Source organism: Podarcis tiliguerta (assembly GCF_965153285.1).
Source record: "Podarcis tiliguerta genome assembly, chromosome: 7".
Lineage (NCBI taxonomy): Eukaryota > Metazoa > Chordata > Lepidosauria > Squamata > Lacertidae > Podarcis > Podarcis tiliguerta.
In genome coordinates, this window is record NC_139540.1 from 68,005,985 (window position 1) to 68,020,732 (window position 14,748).

The 14,748-nt window shown below is 44.4% G+C and overlaps 1 long non-coding RNA gene across 1 annotated transcript; it reads left to right on the plus strand.

Moving 5' to 3' along the window:
• Positions 1-5,863: 5,863 nt before the first annotated feature.
• On the plus strand, positions 5,864-10,932 carry LOC310681739. Its single transcript, XR_014513569.1, has 3 exons — positions 5,864-5,954; positions 9,901-10,090; positions 10,681-10,932. It is a non-coding gene; the product is annotated as an uncharacterized lncRNA (long non-coding RNA).
• Positions 10,933-14,748: the final 3,816 nt, after the last annotated feature.

Here is a 14,748-nt window from a genome sequence, read left to right on the forward strand (position 1 = left end):
CATAAATGCATTTACTCACCAATTTGATTGGAAAGCGCTCTCACCCTCCCCACCCCCTTAAATTAATACCACTACTTGAAGTCATTAAATGACGGAAAGAAGAAGAAGATGACACTGGATTTTAAATATCTGATTAAATTAAAAAGAAACAAAGTAATGGCCACTTTTGTAGCTAGTGGAATGACAGCTTTATTGTAAATTAGGGAATGTTGTAAATAATTAACCTAATAAAAATAAACTTTGGCGACTGGGTGTATTAATCAAGGGCTTGCCTCTAATATCATTAACACTGTTGATAGTTTCAAAAGAGCTTCACCCAAAGGCCAATTAAATCAATTAAACTTTGTTTTGTTTGAGTGGGTTATGTCCTGGGCAGTATTCAGAATAAAGTCCATGGGGAGCTGTTTTAAGGCGATTGCCCTGGATCAACAAATATGCGGTGTAATAGTATAAAAATCAAATCTCACGGTGTATGTGTTTTTGTTTAGGATTTGAGCATGTGTAGCAAAATCCAGTCTTTAGCTACCTGGTGCCAACAGGGAAAGGCTATAGTTTACTTGTACAGCACCTGCTTTACATGCAAAAGGTTGTAGGTTCAAAATCTGGTATCTCCGGCTAGAGCTGGGAGTGTCCCTCTTCTGAAACCTGGAGAGTGATTGTTAGTAAGTGCAGAAAATACAAAGTTAGATGAATTAATGGTCTGGCTCAGGATAAGTCAGCTTAAAGGTAAAGGTATCCCTGACCGTTAGGTCCAGTCATGGATGACTCTGGGGTTGAGCGCTCATCTTGCTTTATAGGCCGAGGGAGCCGGCATTTGTCTGCAGACAGCTTCCTGGTCATGTGGCCAGCATGAATAAGCTGCTTCTGGCGAACCAGAGCAGCGAACGGAAATACTGTTTACCTTCCCGCTGAAGTGGTACCTATTTATCTACTTGCACTTGACGTGCTTATGAACTGCTAAGTGGGCAGGAGCTGGGACCAAGTAATGGGAGCTCACCCCATGGCGAGGATTTGAACCGCCGACCTTCTGATCGGCAAGCCCTGGGCTCTGTGGTTTAGAGCACAGCTTACTATGTTCCTAATTGGATGATGCCGCTCTCATTTCCCTGCAGTTCCCATCCCAGGGGAGAGGCCATGATGGGGAAAATTTGCCTATAGCTGCTGGCATTCATGACTGATGAAACAGTGTACAACCCAGTACTAAAACTGTCACTGGATATTATCTGAAGTTATAAACAGCTGGAAGGAACCACAAGTGTCATCTCGTTCAACCCCCTGCAATGCCGGAATCTTTTGACCAACGTGAGACTCAAACCAACAATCCTGAGAGTCTCATGCTCTACCGACTGAGGTATCCAAGAATGTATGTAAAACACCTAAAGTGTTCAAGGAAACACTTGAGCACTTGAAATGTTGCCAAGGCTAGCAACATTTCTCTGAGAGATTTGACACATTCTTAAAATTGCAACCATAACCATGTTTCACCTCAAGTAACATTCCAGGGTGATTTCTCTTAGTAAAATCACAGCGGACTTCCAAGATGAGTGAAAAGCATCTGAGTAAGGCTAGCAAAAATTCCTCAGAGCCATTTGCACGATCCTACTGAATATCACTGATATTATTGCTATTCTGCAAGGAAATTCACTGATGGGGGGGGGGGGGGCAGAATCCTTGTTTTCATTAACAACTGCAATTTTCCTACCGTGCATCAGGTGGAGTTATCCTCTCATTTATTCCTCAGGAAACATAACTAGGTTGATGGAAAACGCAGAATTATTTTACCAACATTGGTATTTCAATCATATAAAATGTGGGGCATTTGACTCTCTCTGCATGCAGATCATCATCTTCCATTCCAGCTGTGCGGTGCATTCTGAAGCCCATTAATTGCCTTTAAATTAGTTGGAGGGGGGTTAGTTGAGTCTGCATTTTAATGTGAAGCTACATAATTTGCCATCTTTGAACAAATACACAAATCGCAAATGCATCCAAATTCACACTTCTCTGAAATTTGGGAGGTGGTTTTCTTATCAAAAATGCACCTAAGAGGAGAAAGTCCCCCCCCCCCCCCCGTGTGCACATACTTTTGAAAATAGTGTACAAAATGCATCACACTCTGGGAAATTTCTTGCATGAATTTTCAATATTTTTATTGTTAAAATGCAAATGGATTCGGAAGTGGAAAGAAGTGATTTAATGTTGTGGACAAATGAGAAACAGATCGCTACCAAACAGTGACATTATTAATGCTACACCAGTGATCTTTCTTTCTTTCTTTCTTTCTTTCTTTCTTTCTTTCTTTCTTTCTTTCTTTCTCCTTCCTTCCTTCCTTCCTTCCTTCCTTCCTTCCTTCCTTCCTTCCTTCCTTCCTTCCCCCCTTCCTTCCTTCTTTGCTATAATTATATCTCACCTTTCCTCCAAGGGATACAAGGAAGCATACATATTATTCCCTCTTCTCAATTTTATCCTCGCAGCATCCTTTGAGGTATGTGAAGTATAGAGAGAGTGATGGCTCCATTGTCATTCTGTGACATCCATATTGGAGTCAGTGAGAATTTGAACCTGTGCCTCATCACCGCTTGCAAGTCATCATTTGATGCTGAAGTTATCAGGCTTGTAACCTTATTCAGGGGAGTGGGTGGCGCTGTGGTCTAAACTACTGAGCCTCTTGGGGTTGCTGATCAGAAGGTTGGCAGTTCGAATCCCCACGATGGGGTGAGCTCCTGTTGCTCTGTTCCAGCTCCTGCCAACCTAGCAGTTCGAAAGCATGCCAGTGCAAGCAGATAAATAGGTATCACTGTGGCGGGAAGGTAAACAGCATTTCTGAGCACTCTGGTTTCTGTCATGGTGTTCTGTTGTGCCAGAAGCAGTTTAGGCATGCTGGCCACATGACTTGGAAAGCTGTCTGTGGTCAAACGCTGGCTCCCTTGACCTGAAAGAGAGATGAGCACCGCAACCCCATAGTTGCCTATGACTGGACTTTACCATCCAGGGGTCCTTTACCTTTTACCTTTTTACCATATATATGTTTAGAAGAAGAAGAAGGGGAAGAAGAACCAATTCACTGTTCTCTCATCCATCTGCCATCAGAATAATTGGCCATGGTATTGCATCATCTTCAGATGAGAGCCTTTTAGTACACACATCTGGAAATTTAATGCAGAAAAGGGTCAGTAACCCATTTAAATGACTCCACAGCACACTCAATGGTGCTCTTAGATGAATGGAATACAATTAACCCGGCTGCTGAAGTTAACTGCGGAAGGCAATTTCTCATATGGCAGAGTTCCACACACCACACGGTTAAGTGAGGTTTTTCTTCCCCCCGCAATATCAAATAACTTTCCATTGAGGGAATGCCCTGCCGATGTTTTTCGAAACCTCTAATTAAAATATTTAGCTAATTATTTCCTGGTATGAAAGTAGGCGGCAAAGTCACCGAAAACATGGAACGGAAAACAAGCCCAGGAAGAAAAGGAAAGGAGGAGGGGGGGAATGAAACTCAACAATGCAGAAAAGGGTAGTTAAGGCTCACTGCAAAGATGCCTGAAAGAAAATCAGGTTGTAATTTAAAATAACATCTCATTAGCTTGTTTAATTACTCTCTGCCAGTGGTAATTGATTTTAAGGCTGAAAACAGAAACACACAGTACTTAGGAAAAAAAAGTAATTTTTACCTCTGGTAAATTGGAGACAAGATAAAGGTTCCAACAAAGATGAAATATGCAGTTCCAATTACATTTCATTAAAAAGTAGCAGTGTTTGTTCGTCCCTAATATGAGAGCAGTGTTTGAAAACTTTTGGTATTGAACCTTTATTATACTGATCTTTATTGATCTTTCTTTTCCCCCTGTGAGCATCCCAATTTTTACACACACTAGGCTAAGTCCTATAAAGTGTTTGGGGAAAGGGCCACAGGGAAATCACAGTCTCAGCCTCCTTCCCTCAGTGGTAAAGATCTCTGCCTGAGATCTGGGCATGTCAGAGATTAAATATCCCTTTGCCTGAAGAAAATGACCATAGAATCATATAATTGTGGTTGACCTAAGGGTCACGTAGTCCAACCCCCTGCAATGCAGGAATCTCAGATAAAGCAGGGATGCTTGAAGATTTCAGGCTTTGCAACTGCTAGATATGAACAGTCCTGGGCTGCATCTACACAGCTATGAAAAACGGTCCGAAAATGCTCTGGGGGGGAAAACATTTTAAAGCTCACAATGGAAAATTTCATAGAGTTCTGATTTCAGCTCTACAGCGCCCCCTGGTGTCACAGTGTTATATCTCATTTAAAATATTATATTTTTACTAATGTAGCTGAGTCCCGAATCTGCACCTCCTGGACTATGGGTCACAGCTGAGAATGTGGGTCACAGCTTGGGCCCACTTTCACACCATGCATTTAAAACATTATTACACAACAGTCACAGCTTCCCCCCAAAGAAACCTGGGCATTGTAGTTAATTAAGAGTGCTAAAAGTGATTGGGAGATGGTCACTCCCCCAATACAGTAGAGCTACAATTATCAGAGTTCTCTGTGAAAAGCAATTGATTGTTTAACCACTTTGGGAACTGTAGCTCTGTCAAGTCAATAAGGTAAGGTACCCCTGCCCGTACGGGCCAGTCTTGACAGACTCTAGGGTTGTGCGCCCATCTCACTCAAAGAGGCCAAGGGCCAGCGCTGTCCGAAGACACTTCCGGGTCACGTGGCCAGCGTGACATCGCTGCTCTGGCGAGCCAGAGCCGCACACGGAAACGCCATTTACCTTCCCGCTAGTAAGCGGTCCCTATTTATCTACTTGCACCCGAGAGTGCTTTCGAACTGCTAGGTTGGCAGGCGCTGGGACCGAACAGCGGGAGCGCACCCCGCCGCGGGGATTCGAACCACCGACCTTTCGATCGGCAAGCCCTAGGCACTGAGGCTTTAACCCACAGCGCCACCCGCGTCAAGTCAATAGGGATCTCCTAATAACTCTCAGCATGCTTAATAAACTGTGGCTCCCGGAATCCTTTGGGGGAAGCCGCAGCTACTTAAACTGGCATCATATTGCTTTAAAGTTTAAATGTATGTTGCAAATGCTTCCTTGGTTACCGACCAGCTTTGACACTTCCTGAATGTTCTGACACACGTCTTGGCTCGAAAATGTATCAAAACGAACCTAAAAAGGCACATTTCCAGATAAAAGCCTTTAGAAATGCTTGGGTTTGAGAGAAAACAGTTAAACATGGGTCTAAATTTGAATTTCCATATGGATTTAAAAATAAAACGCAATTGCTGCTCAGTGCAGGAATGGGACAGAAGAGGCGTATGCAAAGTGACAGAACCCAGAAGGAGGCTGATTCAACCATCTCTAGAAAGAACACAATATAAAATATTGCTTTGCTGCTGCCTCCTTCCTCCACTTCTGTTTCTCACGTGGCCTCAAGCATTCCAGAGTAGCCTGTCATTCACTTCTGTTCGCTGTGGGGGAATGCTGTCGGATAATGAAGAAAGCAAACCGCACAGAAAGAACCCTTTCATGTAAAGTGGGAGGCCAAAAAAAGGCCATTTCCTTTCACTCCCTCCCCTTCCCCCAGTGCAAATATGGGCTTTCTGAAATTCTCCCTCTTCATTTAACACAAGGAAATAGATGTGCTGTCCTCTGTCCCTTCTGTCACATCGATAGCAGCGCTACGATTCATTTCTGCCCGTGTTCTGACAAAGTGACAAAGGCACGAGCGTTTAGAGTTAAAGCCGTCACCAGTTATACCGCTCACCTCTGTGACTCGGCTGCTTGGAACCCCTTTAGAAGTTGCGTACAAGGAGCTGAGTCTGATGTGCGCGATGGCTTTAAACTTCAGAACTTTGACTTTTCTCGAAAGAGGAGGGGATCTGGGTCCCTTTGCCACTATATGTGCATGAAAAGGAGATTTAACAGCGACAAGGGAAGATAAACTCTTCGAAGGGATATGAGCAGGTAAGTGGAAGGTGCCTGCCCCTGAAGTCTCGGTGCCCCCTGCCTTACAGTAGGCTGAAGTTACTGGTAACCTCTACTGGTAGTAGTTTGTATCTGAGTAACAGGTGCTTGAAACTGCAGGAGCAGTGGGTGCTGTTGGGCTGAAATGCAGCTTGTCAGCTTCCCATAGGCACCTGGGAAGCCACTGTGAGAACAAGGTGCAGGAGAAGATGGACCCCTGGTGTACATATCCTCCAACATTTCTCCAATGAAAATAGGGACTTCCTAATATTTTTATTAGGGACACGGGTGGTGCCAGTGGCGTAGCGTGGGTTGTCAGCACCCGGGGCAAGGCAAGTAATTTGCGCCCCCCCCTGCTGCACTGTCCCTCCCCCAGATAGTCCCTCGCTTGCTCTCTGCACCGCACCGCATGCCTGGCACCCCCCCCCCTCCACATTGGGCGGCGACCCGGCGGCTCGGATCGGATTCGCACAGCCAGCACTGCAGTGAGAGAGAGAGAGAGAGAGTGAGCCAGGTAGGGGCAGAGAGCTGTGAGTGCGAGCACGCCCGGTGCGGCCGGCCCCCCTGCACCCCCCACGCTACGCCACTGGGTGGCGCTGTGGGTTAAACCACAGAGCCTAGGACTTGCCGATCAGAAGGTCGGTGTTTCAAATACCCGCGACGGGGTGAGCTTCCAATGTTCGGTCCCTGCTCCTGCCAACCTAGCAGTTCAAAAGCACGTCAAAGTGCAAGTAGATAAATAGGTACCGCTCCGGCGGGAAGGTAAACGGTGTTTCTGTGTGCTGCTCTGGTTCGCCAGAAGCGGCTTAGTCATGCTGGCCACATGACCCAGAAGCTGTACGCCTGCTCCCTCGGCCAATAAAGCGAGATGAGCGCCACAACCCCAGAGTCGGCCACGACTGGCCCTAACGGTCAGGGGTCCCTATACCATTATTATTATTATTATTATTATTATTATTATTATTACCCCCCCCCATCTGACAGGGTTGTCCCAGCCACTGTAGGCGGCTTCAAACATTTATAAAACATTTATAAAAACATAATTAAACACTGGAAAAATATCTCTATACAGTGGTACCTCGGGTTAAGAACTTAATTCGTTCTGGAGGTCTGTTCTTAACCTGAGGTACCATTTTAGCTAATAGGGCCTCCTGTTGCTGCCGCTCCATTGAAGCACGATTCCTGTTCTCATCCTGAAGCAAAGTTCTTAACCTGAGGTACTATTTCTGGGTTAGCGGAATCTGTAACCTGAAGTGTCTGTAACCTGAGGTGCCATTGTATAGGGCTGCCTTTAGTTGTCTTCTAAAGGGTGTATAGTTACTTATCTCCTTTTCTTGGTCACATAACTCCATACCCTCCAATGAAATTAGGGACATCTGTCTTGCCAAAGGCAAGGTGGTTCTTTTAAAATGAGATTTAGAAGCAATACAAAACAGAGAAAATTCAAGATTTTATTCTAAAACAGCAAGCAATGTATACATACCAAGCAAGCACTTCAATCTGCCACTTGGAAGCCCTCAAGAAGCGGCGAAGTGACTCCCCCAAGTAGACTCAGTTTCCACGACCCCGCGGCTGATCAGTCCATGCATGAGCTTCAGAGAAACTCTGCCCATACCATCCAATGTTTTAGATAGCCTGTGTAGCTTTCAAGACTGACTACATGCAGATCATCCATTAGCCAACACCTCCCAATGCTCACTTTCTCAAAACAATGTCCAACATCAAAGATGGTGCCCAGCACTATCCTCCCAAACTGATTAAGGCAGCTGTGGGTTGGTTTTACCTGACAATTTCTTCAGCATCTTCCAAAGCTCCTTAAGAAGACAGAATGTTTGTGGATGTTTGAAGACACCTAAATCTGTGCAAAGTACCTGCATTAAAGTCACCTAAATTGGACTGGTTCAAAATACTCTCCTGTCCATATATGCAGCTGCTTTGCTTGTCATATTCCCTCTGTGGCTGTAATGCTTGAATTCCTTTCCTCAGAGTCCCGGTTCAGCTCTAGATGTGTGCATGGTTGGCTCTGACAATTTTCTAGGCTGATATGTCCCTCCAGGAGTGAGGGAGACGTGCGGGACAAGGCCTCCTAGGACTGGCCAGGAGGCCAAGGGTGAGGTGTTGAAGAAACCAAAGAGCAAAAAGGTCAAGGACCTCGGTGGGGAATAACAGTCTCCTTACCCTGTTCCTTGTGTTGCTTGGATTCAACCAGCATTCTCAGAAGCCCTTTGGGTGTTGTTTTCCTTGAGTCTAGAGAAAAAGAATTCACTGTCACCTCTTTTTCATATATGGTGCTGAAGTGCTGTCATCTCCCATGAATTGAGACACTGCTCCTTAACCCATCAAACCTAGCTCATGGCCACTTGGTTCCTGTAGTTGGCAGGCTCATATCAAGTATGGCTTATACTTAAGTATTAATCATATTTATATGTTAATGATTTTCCATGAATCATGCTCAAGAGAGCCAGTATGGTGTAGTGGTTAAGAGCAGTAGTCTCGTAATCTGGGGAACCGGGTTCGCGCCTCCGCTCCTCCGCATGCAGCTGCTGGGTGACCTTGGGCCAGTCACACTTCTTTGAAGTCTCTCAGCCCCACTCACCTCACAGAGTGTTTGTTGTGGGGGAGGAAGGGAAAGGAGGATGTTAGCCGCTTTGAGACTCCTGAAGGGGAGTGAAAGGCGGAATATCAAATCCAAACTCTTCTTCTTCTTCTTCTTCTTCTTCTTCTTCTTCTTCTTCTTCTTCTTCTTCTTCTTCAAGACATCAGGCACTCTGTTTGAGTGGGGGGTGTTCCACCAAACCAAAGAAAAGAATCTGGACAGAGATTCCTCAAAGGAAGAAATCAGAATTGCTTGGAAGAAACCTCCTCCATTCATTTCTGATCTCCTTGCATGGGCTGTTACCCATTCAAGGTGCTAGTTTCCATCTTTGAAGCCAGGATGTCTGAAGAATCACGTCCACTTTCCAGAGCCTATGGTATACTAAGATCATAAGGAGATGTGCTTTTCCCCCCATTCCTTTGTCATGTGAAGTGCAGAATGTGAGGGTACTTGATTGTGTCTTTTTGACGTTGGCACCCAGGTTATAGATTTATTTTTTCCCTGAATAGTTCAGATCCCTTTGCCCCTTAGCATGTTCAGGGAGAAGGTGAAGAGAGTTCTCCTTGGACATGCCTTCTGTGACATGCATTGATGCTGTTTTCTCATGTCCCCCCCCCCCCGGTTGCTATTGGTGATTATTATTTATTATTGTAATGGAGTGCTATTATTTGTGTTTCCTGCATATTTATGATCTTCTTAGGGTTGTTCACTTCCTCCACATGTTTACCCAATCAGGAAGGTGGGAGGCAGTTTGGAGACGCAGCAATACTATGTGAGTGGGGGGCAAAGCGGTGAGATCAGGGAATGTTTCAAGTTTGTAGTAGCCCCTCCTTGTCCCAGCAAGCAGTAGTCCAGGTCTTTAAATCACTAGAGCAATGAACAGATGCTTCTGCAAAAGATATATCCACACACACACACTACTTTTCTGCTTTGAATTTCCATGGCTTTATAAGTCTATATCCTGCAAATGGCACTCAAATGTAAAGGCTGCCAAAGTTCTGAAGGTACATTTGCAATTTGGGTGCCGTTACTGTTCGGCGCATAATCTCCTTCGTATATTTCTTTGAAGAGAAACTAATTGTAGTTACTGCCTTGTGGCTTTGGGGGCCTTCGAGACACCTTTATGACCAATCACGGTACCTCCTCATTTTGGAGTTAATGAGCCGGCAAGATGAAATACTTGTTTAGCTTTCTAACTTCCTTCTTCCAATGCTATGTTCATTCCTCCAGCAAACCTTATGAAGTGCCAAATTAAATGAAACCTACATTTGGCTGGTAATGTCAAAGCAATCTTCATATGAAAAGCTGATTGAATCCATCCTAATGGCGGACTATTATATCTTCATGCAGCTCCTTATCTCCATGAATTATGTGGAAAATAAAAAGAGTGGAGGAAGTTGCTTATAAATGGATTCATCCCTGTGATATCCTGAAGGGGAGGCCCGTGAAATAAGCACAGTCATCTTTTTCAAGCCGTGTCTCATCTGTTTGCCTATAATTGAGAGACCAGAGTTCAGCTATCTTCCTGCTCCCAAGAAAGGTAGAAAATTGAGGTGTGCAAGGTTGTGGCTGTGTTGTTACCCTTAGGAACTTTTTTGATAATGTCCTCTTACAGGAGTCTGTAGAATAAACAAACTTGCCAGGGATTAATACCACAGAAGTAAGTGTCTAGAGACAAAGCATTTTTTAAATAAATAAAAAATTGGATAGGACTTTTGTCATTGACTCCAATAGAAGGTAGACTGTGTCCATTGGGTGGTATTCAACCAATTTTTACTCAGAGTAGACCCACAGAAATTAATGGACATCACTAAGCTAGGGTCCATTAATTTCATTCTGTCAGCTTTGAGTAAAATTTGGCTGAATTCCATAAAAAAAATTTTTTTTGTTAAGCTTGAGAGATGGAAAGATTACTGTTAATGGGGCTTTGCAAATAGGCAAAGTCTTAGGCACATATAGGCCACGTTCACACCATATATTTAAAATACTTTAAACAGTCATGGCTTCCCCTAGAGAATTCTGGGAGCTGTGGTTTGTTAAAGGTACTGAGAATTATTTGAAGGAAGCCCCTAATCCCCTCCCAGAGCTACAATTCTCAAGAGTGGTTCAACAATCAATATCTCTTCACAGGGGACTAGGGAACCCTGTTCCAGTTGTCTTCACAGAAGCAGGGAAGAGACAAATCTAGCTTTAAGGAAAGGCAGGCTTCAGTTCTGACTGAGATGATGGTGACACGGCCGGACAACACCAAAGCCACTCAACTCAAAGAAGTATTGAGGTATCCAGTGGAGATTGTTCTCTCCTGAGTGTGGTGGCAGTGGTGAACTGGCAAGACTTGCAGTTGTCTCCCTCCTCCCCTGTATGAAGAATTTAGACTTTTGAGGCTTTGGTTTGTGTTTCAAATGTCTTGGCTCCACCTCTCTTCTCAGCTCCCATTGGGGAAGTTGCAGGCTCCTATAGAAAATACAATATACATTTTTAGCTGAAGATACTTTAGCTACAATTCTTGACTGTCACCAGATAACAGGGTTCCTCCTCTGGCAAAACACCTGAGAAACACCCAAGGAAATGAATTTAAATAAAATTTGCAAGTAGGGTGGATAACACCTATCCCTAGGTGCCCACTCTGGCAAAACAAAGATGGAGTGGGGGAAAGTCTAGCTGTGGCCGCCAAGCATTAATTTCCCAATTGCTCAGACCAGCTATCAAGTCCAAGCTTTTATAACTCACTACTGGTGTAAAAAGGGCTTTCTTGGCCTGTGTTGCACAGTAATTTCTTCTTTTCTTCATAGCTGTGTGATGGTATGAACTATAAATTCCTACTCTATACGTCACAGTTGAGCTGAGTCCTGATACTAGAGCTATCCCCAGTCATGCTCTTCCTTCTCCTCCTCCTCACCCATGTGCTTCATTTGAACCCCTGAAAAATGCCCCCCTTTGCAGGGTTTCTAACTGTGGATAGAGCTATCCAAGTGTACAGCTACATATCTGAGTGATCTTTTCTGGTGTTCACTGAACACTTGCAAGTGGGGTGAATTGGGTCTGTCACTGCGGTGCCACTCTGCCACTCATGGAACAACTAACTTAACGGGACTTAGGTAATAACTGACATTTGCTAAAGGCAATCCAACCTTCAAAAGGAACTCAAGAGAATTTCAGTAAGGCCAGCAAAAATGTTCAGGGCAACTCTCTAAGCATCACCTTTCTTCCACAAAGAAATATTGGACTGACCCTCATGCCACCCCCAATGCCTGGCTGGTTTAATCTTCCTCAGTGTCCATTTCCAGGCTTAAAGGTCCTGCCATCTCAGCTGGATTTTCCCACCCACACGCACACACTTAGCGATGTCTAGAGTTAACGATTCCGGTGCTATTTTTGTCAAGTACACTGGAGTTTTCTATTGCTGTTAATTAGAGTTCAGATTAATCTCATTAAAGGGTTCTTGTAACTTTTTTCTTTCTCCTCTTTGAGAGAGGGCCAAGAATTCATTACCTGGAGAAAATAAATAAATGCTGCAATTCACATTGCCTAATGGGATGTCTAGAGTAAATAAAAACCACTTAAGACTGATTGACAGGGGATCGAAATGGTCCTGGCCTTAGACATACTTGCTCCTGAAGCAAAAGGTCATACCTGGAGCTCATTTTCAATGCAGATTGGAGGCAGGAAAATAGCACCCATCTGTAGCTTGTGTTTTAAAAAGCTCGGGTCACACTGGTCAAGATGTGAGAAATGCACACAGACCTTTATTATTTGCTTTTATTCTGCAGGTCTTTCTACAAGTCCTGTCCATTTTCTTCCTCAGTTTCTTTTTTTCCTTATCTCCTTCACTTCATACCCTCAAACATTCCTCAGATGAAAATAGGAATGCTGGCCTGGGCTTTGAGGTACAGCATCTCCTCCCTCTCCAGACAGCTCTGGCAGGCGCCCAGCTCCACCTACAGCGCAGCCACTTTCTTCTTCAGGGTCACCACCTTGGCACCATGTTTCAGCTTCGGCCAGCCTTCAGCTTCCACCACCTCTCACCATCCAGCACCTCCTCCTCCTCCTCCTCTGAGGTCAGGGCAGGGATGCAGATGTAGCAGCTGAACAAATCAAGTCAGAACCAAGTATAACTATAACAATGCCCTTCACAGTCATGGCAGTGGCCTCATGCCTTTGCTTCCCCACCCACTGCTTTGTTTATGGGAGATTGGGCAACTGAGAGGGGAAATGGTGAAAGACTTTCTTAGGGACATTCACATGATCCAGATCTTGTTTTCATAAAAACAGGAAGTGGCTCCATATTGAGTGGGGAGAGAAGGAATGGGAGGCAAAGATCTAAGAAATGTGTTGGGAGATGAACAGATCTGAACTTCCAGTAACACGTTGGAACGCTGTACTGAAGGGAAGGCCCCTTGGGAGCTTGGGACTCTGTGTGACAAAGTGAGAAGCCGTCATGGCTTAAGGATTTTCATGACAGTCCTGGCATTTTGGGGGCAGCTGAAGACTATGTCACTTTCTGCCTGAGCACCTTCGGAATCAGCTCTATAGAAATCCCAAAGCAGGAATGAGGAAACCTTTTCAGCCCAGGAGCCATGTCCTCTTCTAAACAGACTACTGAAGCAACATGCCAGAGCTGGATGCAACCAGAAGCAAAAGTGGGTAGAGATACGAATGCTGATTTACTCACATGTCCATCATTATTGATCATCCAGGAAAGCAAAGAAGCATTATCAGACACAATCTCGCCAGACAAAAACTCACAGGGCTAGCAGTGGGTATGGCCTGGAGAGAAGGGGTGTGGCCTGGTCAAAGTTCCAAAGGTTGCATTTGGCCTCCGGAGCTGAGGTTCTCATACTTGCAAAATGAATGTTTTAAGCATATGGAAACTGAAGGTTAGCAGGGATAGGGAACCTCAGACCTGGGAGTTGAATAGTCCTTTCCATCTGTACCTTGTGACTCTTTCCTGGCCACTCACATCTACCCAAGCCACACACCTCATGCCAGTCCTGTTCTCTCCCCTCCCCTCAAACAAGTTTGAATGTGCTCTTGAACTGGAGTTGTTGTTGTTGTTTAGTCATTTAGTCGTGTCCGACTCTTCGTGACCCCATGGACCAGAGCACGCCAGGCACTTCTGTCTTCCACTGCCTCCCGCAGTTTAGTCAAACTCATGCTGGTAGCTTCGAGAACACTGTCCAACCATCTCGTCCTCTGTCATCCCCTTCTCCTTGTGCACTCCATCTTTCCCAACATCAGGGTCTTTTCCAGGGAGTCTTCTCTTCTCATGAGGTGGCTAAAGTACCGGAGTCTCAGCTTCAGGATCTGTACTTCCAGTGAGCACTCAGGGCTGATTTCCTTCAGAATGGATAGGTTTGATCTTCTTGCAGTCCATGGGACTCTCAAGAGTCCCCTCCAGCACCATGAACTGGAGTAATGCCTGTTGTATGCCTGGGCATAAATATAGAGGTTTATGTGGGTGCAGAAACCTCTGGTTTTTGTATGGTGGAATGTAGTCTACTGTACTAAAGTAAGAGTCAGACCCATTGCTCTTTAGCTTTTGGTCCCACCCAGTTTTTGCCTCCAGCCCTGCCCACCACTGAGATGTGGTCCCCAAAAGTTTGACCATGAGGAAATACAGACCTCAGGCCAAAAAAGAAAAAAATTCCACCCTGGGATTCAGTGTTGACCACCAGTCCCAGGAACCATCTGCCTAAAACAATTGCATCATGGTAGTGCTGTCTAAATTTGCCCTGATGAATTCAGATCAATATATTCCTGACCAGTGACCATTTGCTATGGGTTGCACCATCAGAAAGATGATTTTTTAAAGTTTGTTTGGCTCTTTCTTCAAAGATATGAAAAGTATGGGAATCCTATCTATTCTAAAATAAATGAATTGCTGTTAAATTTAAGTTGTCATAAGCAATTCAGCTGTATATTTCATCTCTGAGTTTTTATTTTAAGAAGACAAGCATTTAACTTCTCCTGTATTTCTGCAAAGAATCATCTGCTTTATGGGATTATATTAACATTCATTATGGGATATTCTCTCTCTTGAATCTGTCTGTATATCTGAATCTCATTAACCATGCATTACTAGTTTTCCTGGAAATTGCTTTCTGCGTATGCACTGTATAACTGCTAGGTGTTATTACTAGGCAATATTATTATTTTTGCTGTCTGCCTGATACACAAATCAAAATATGGCACATATAA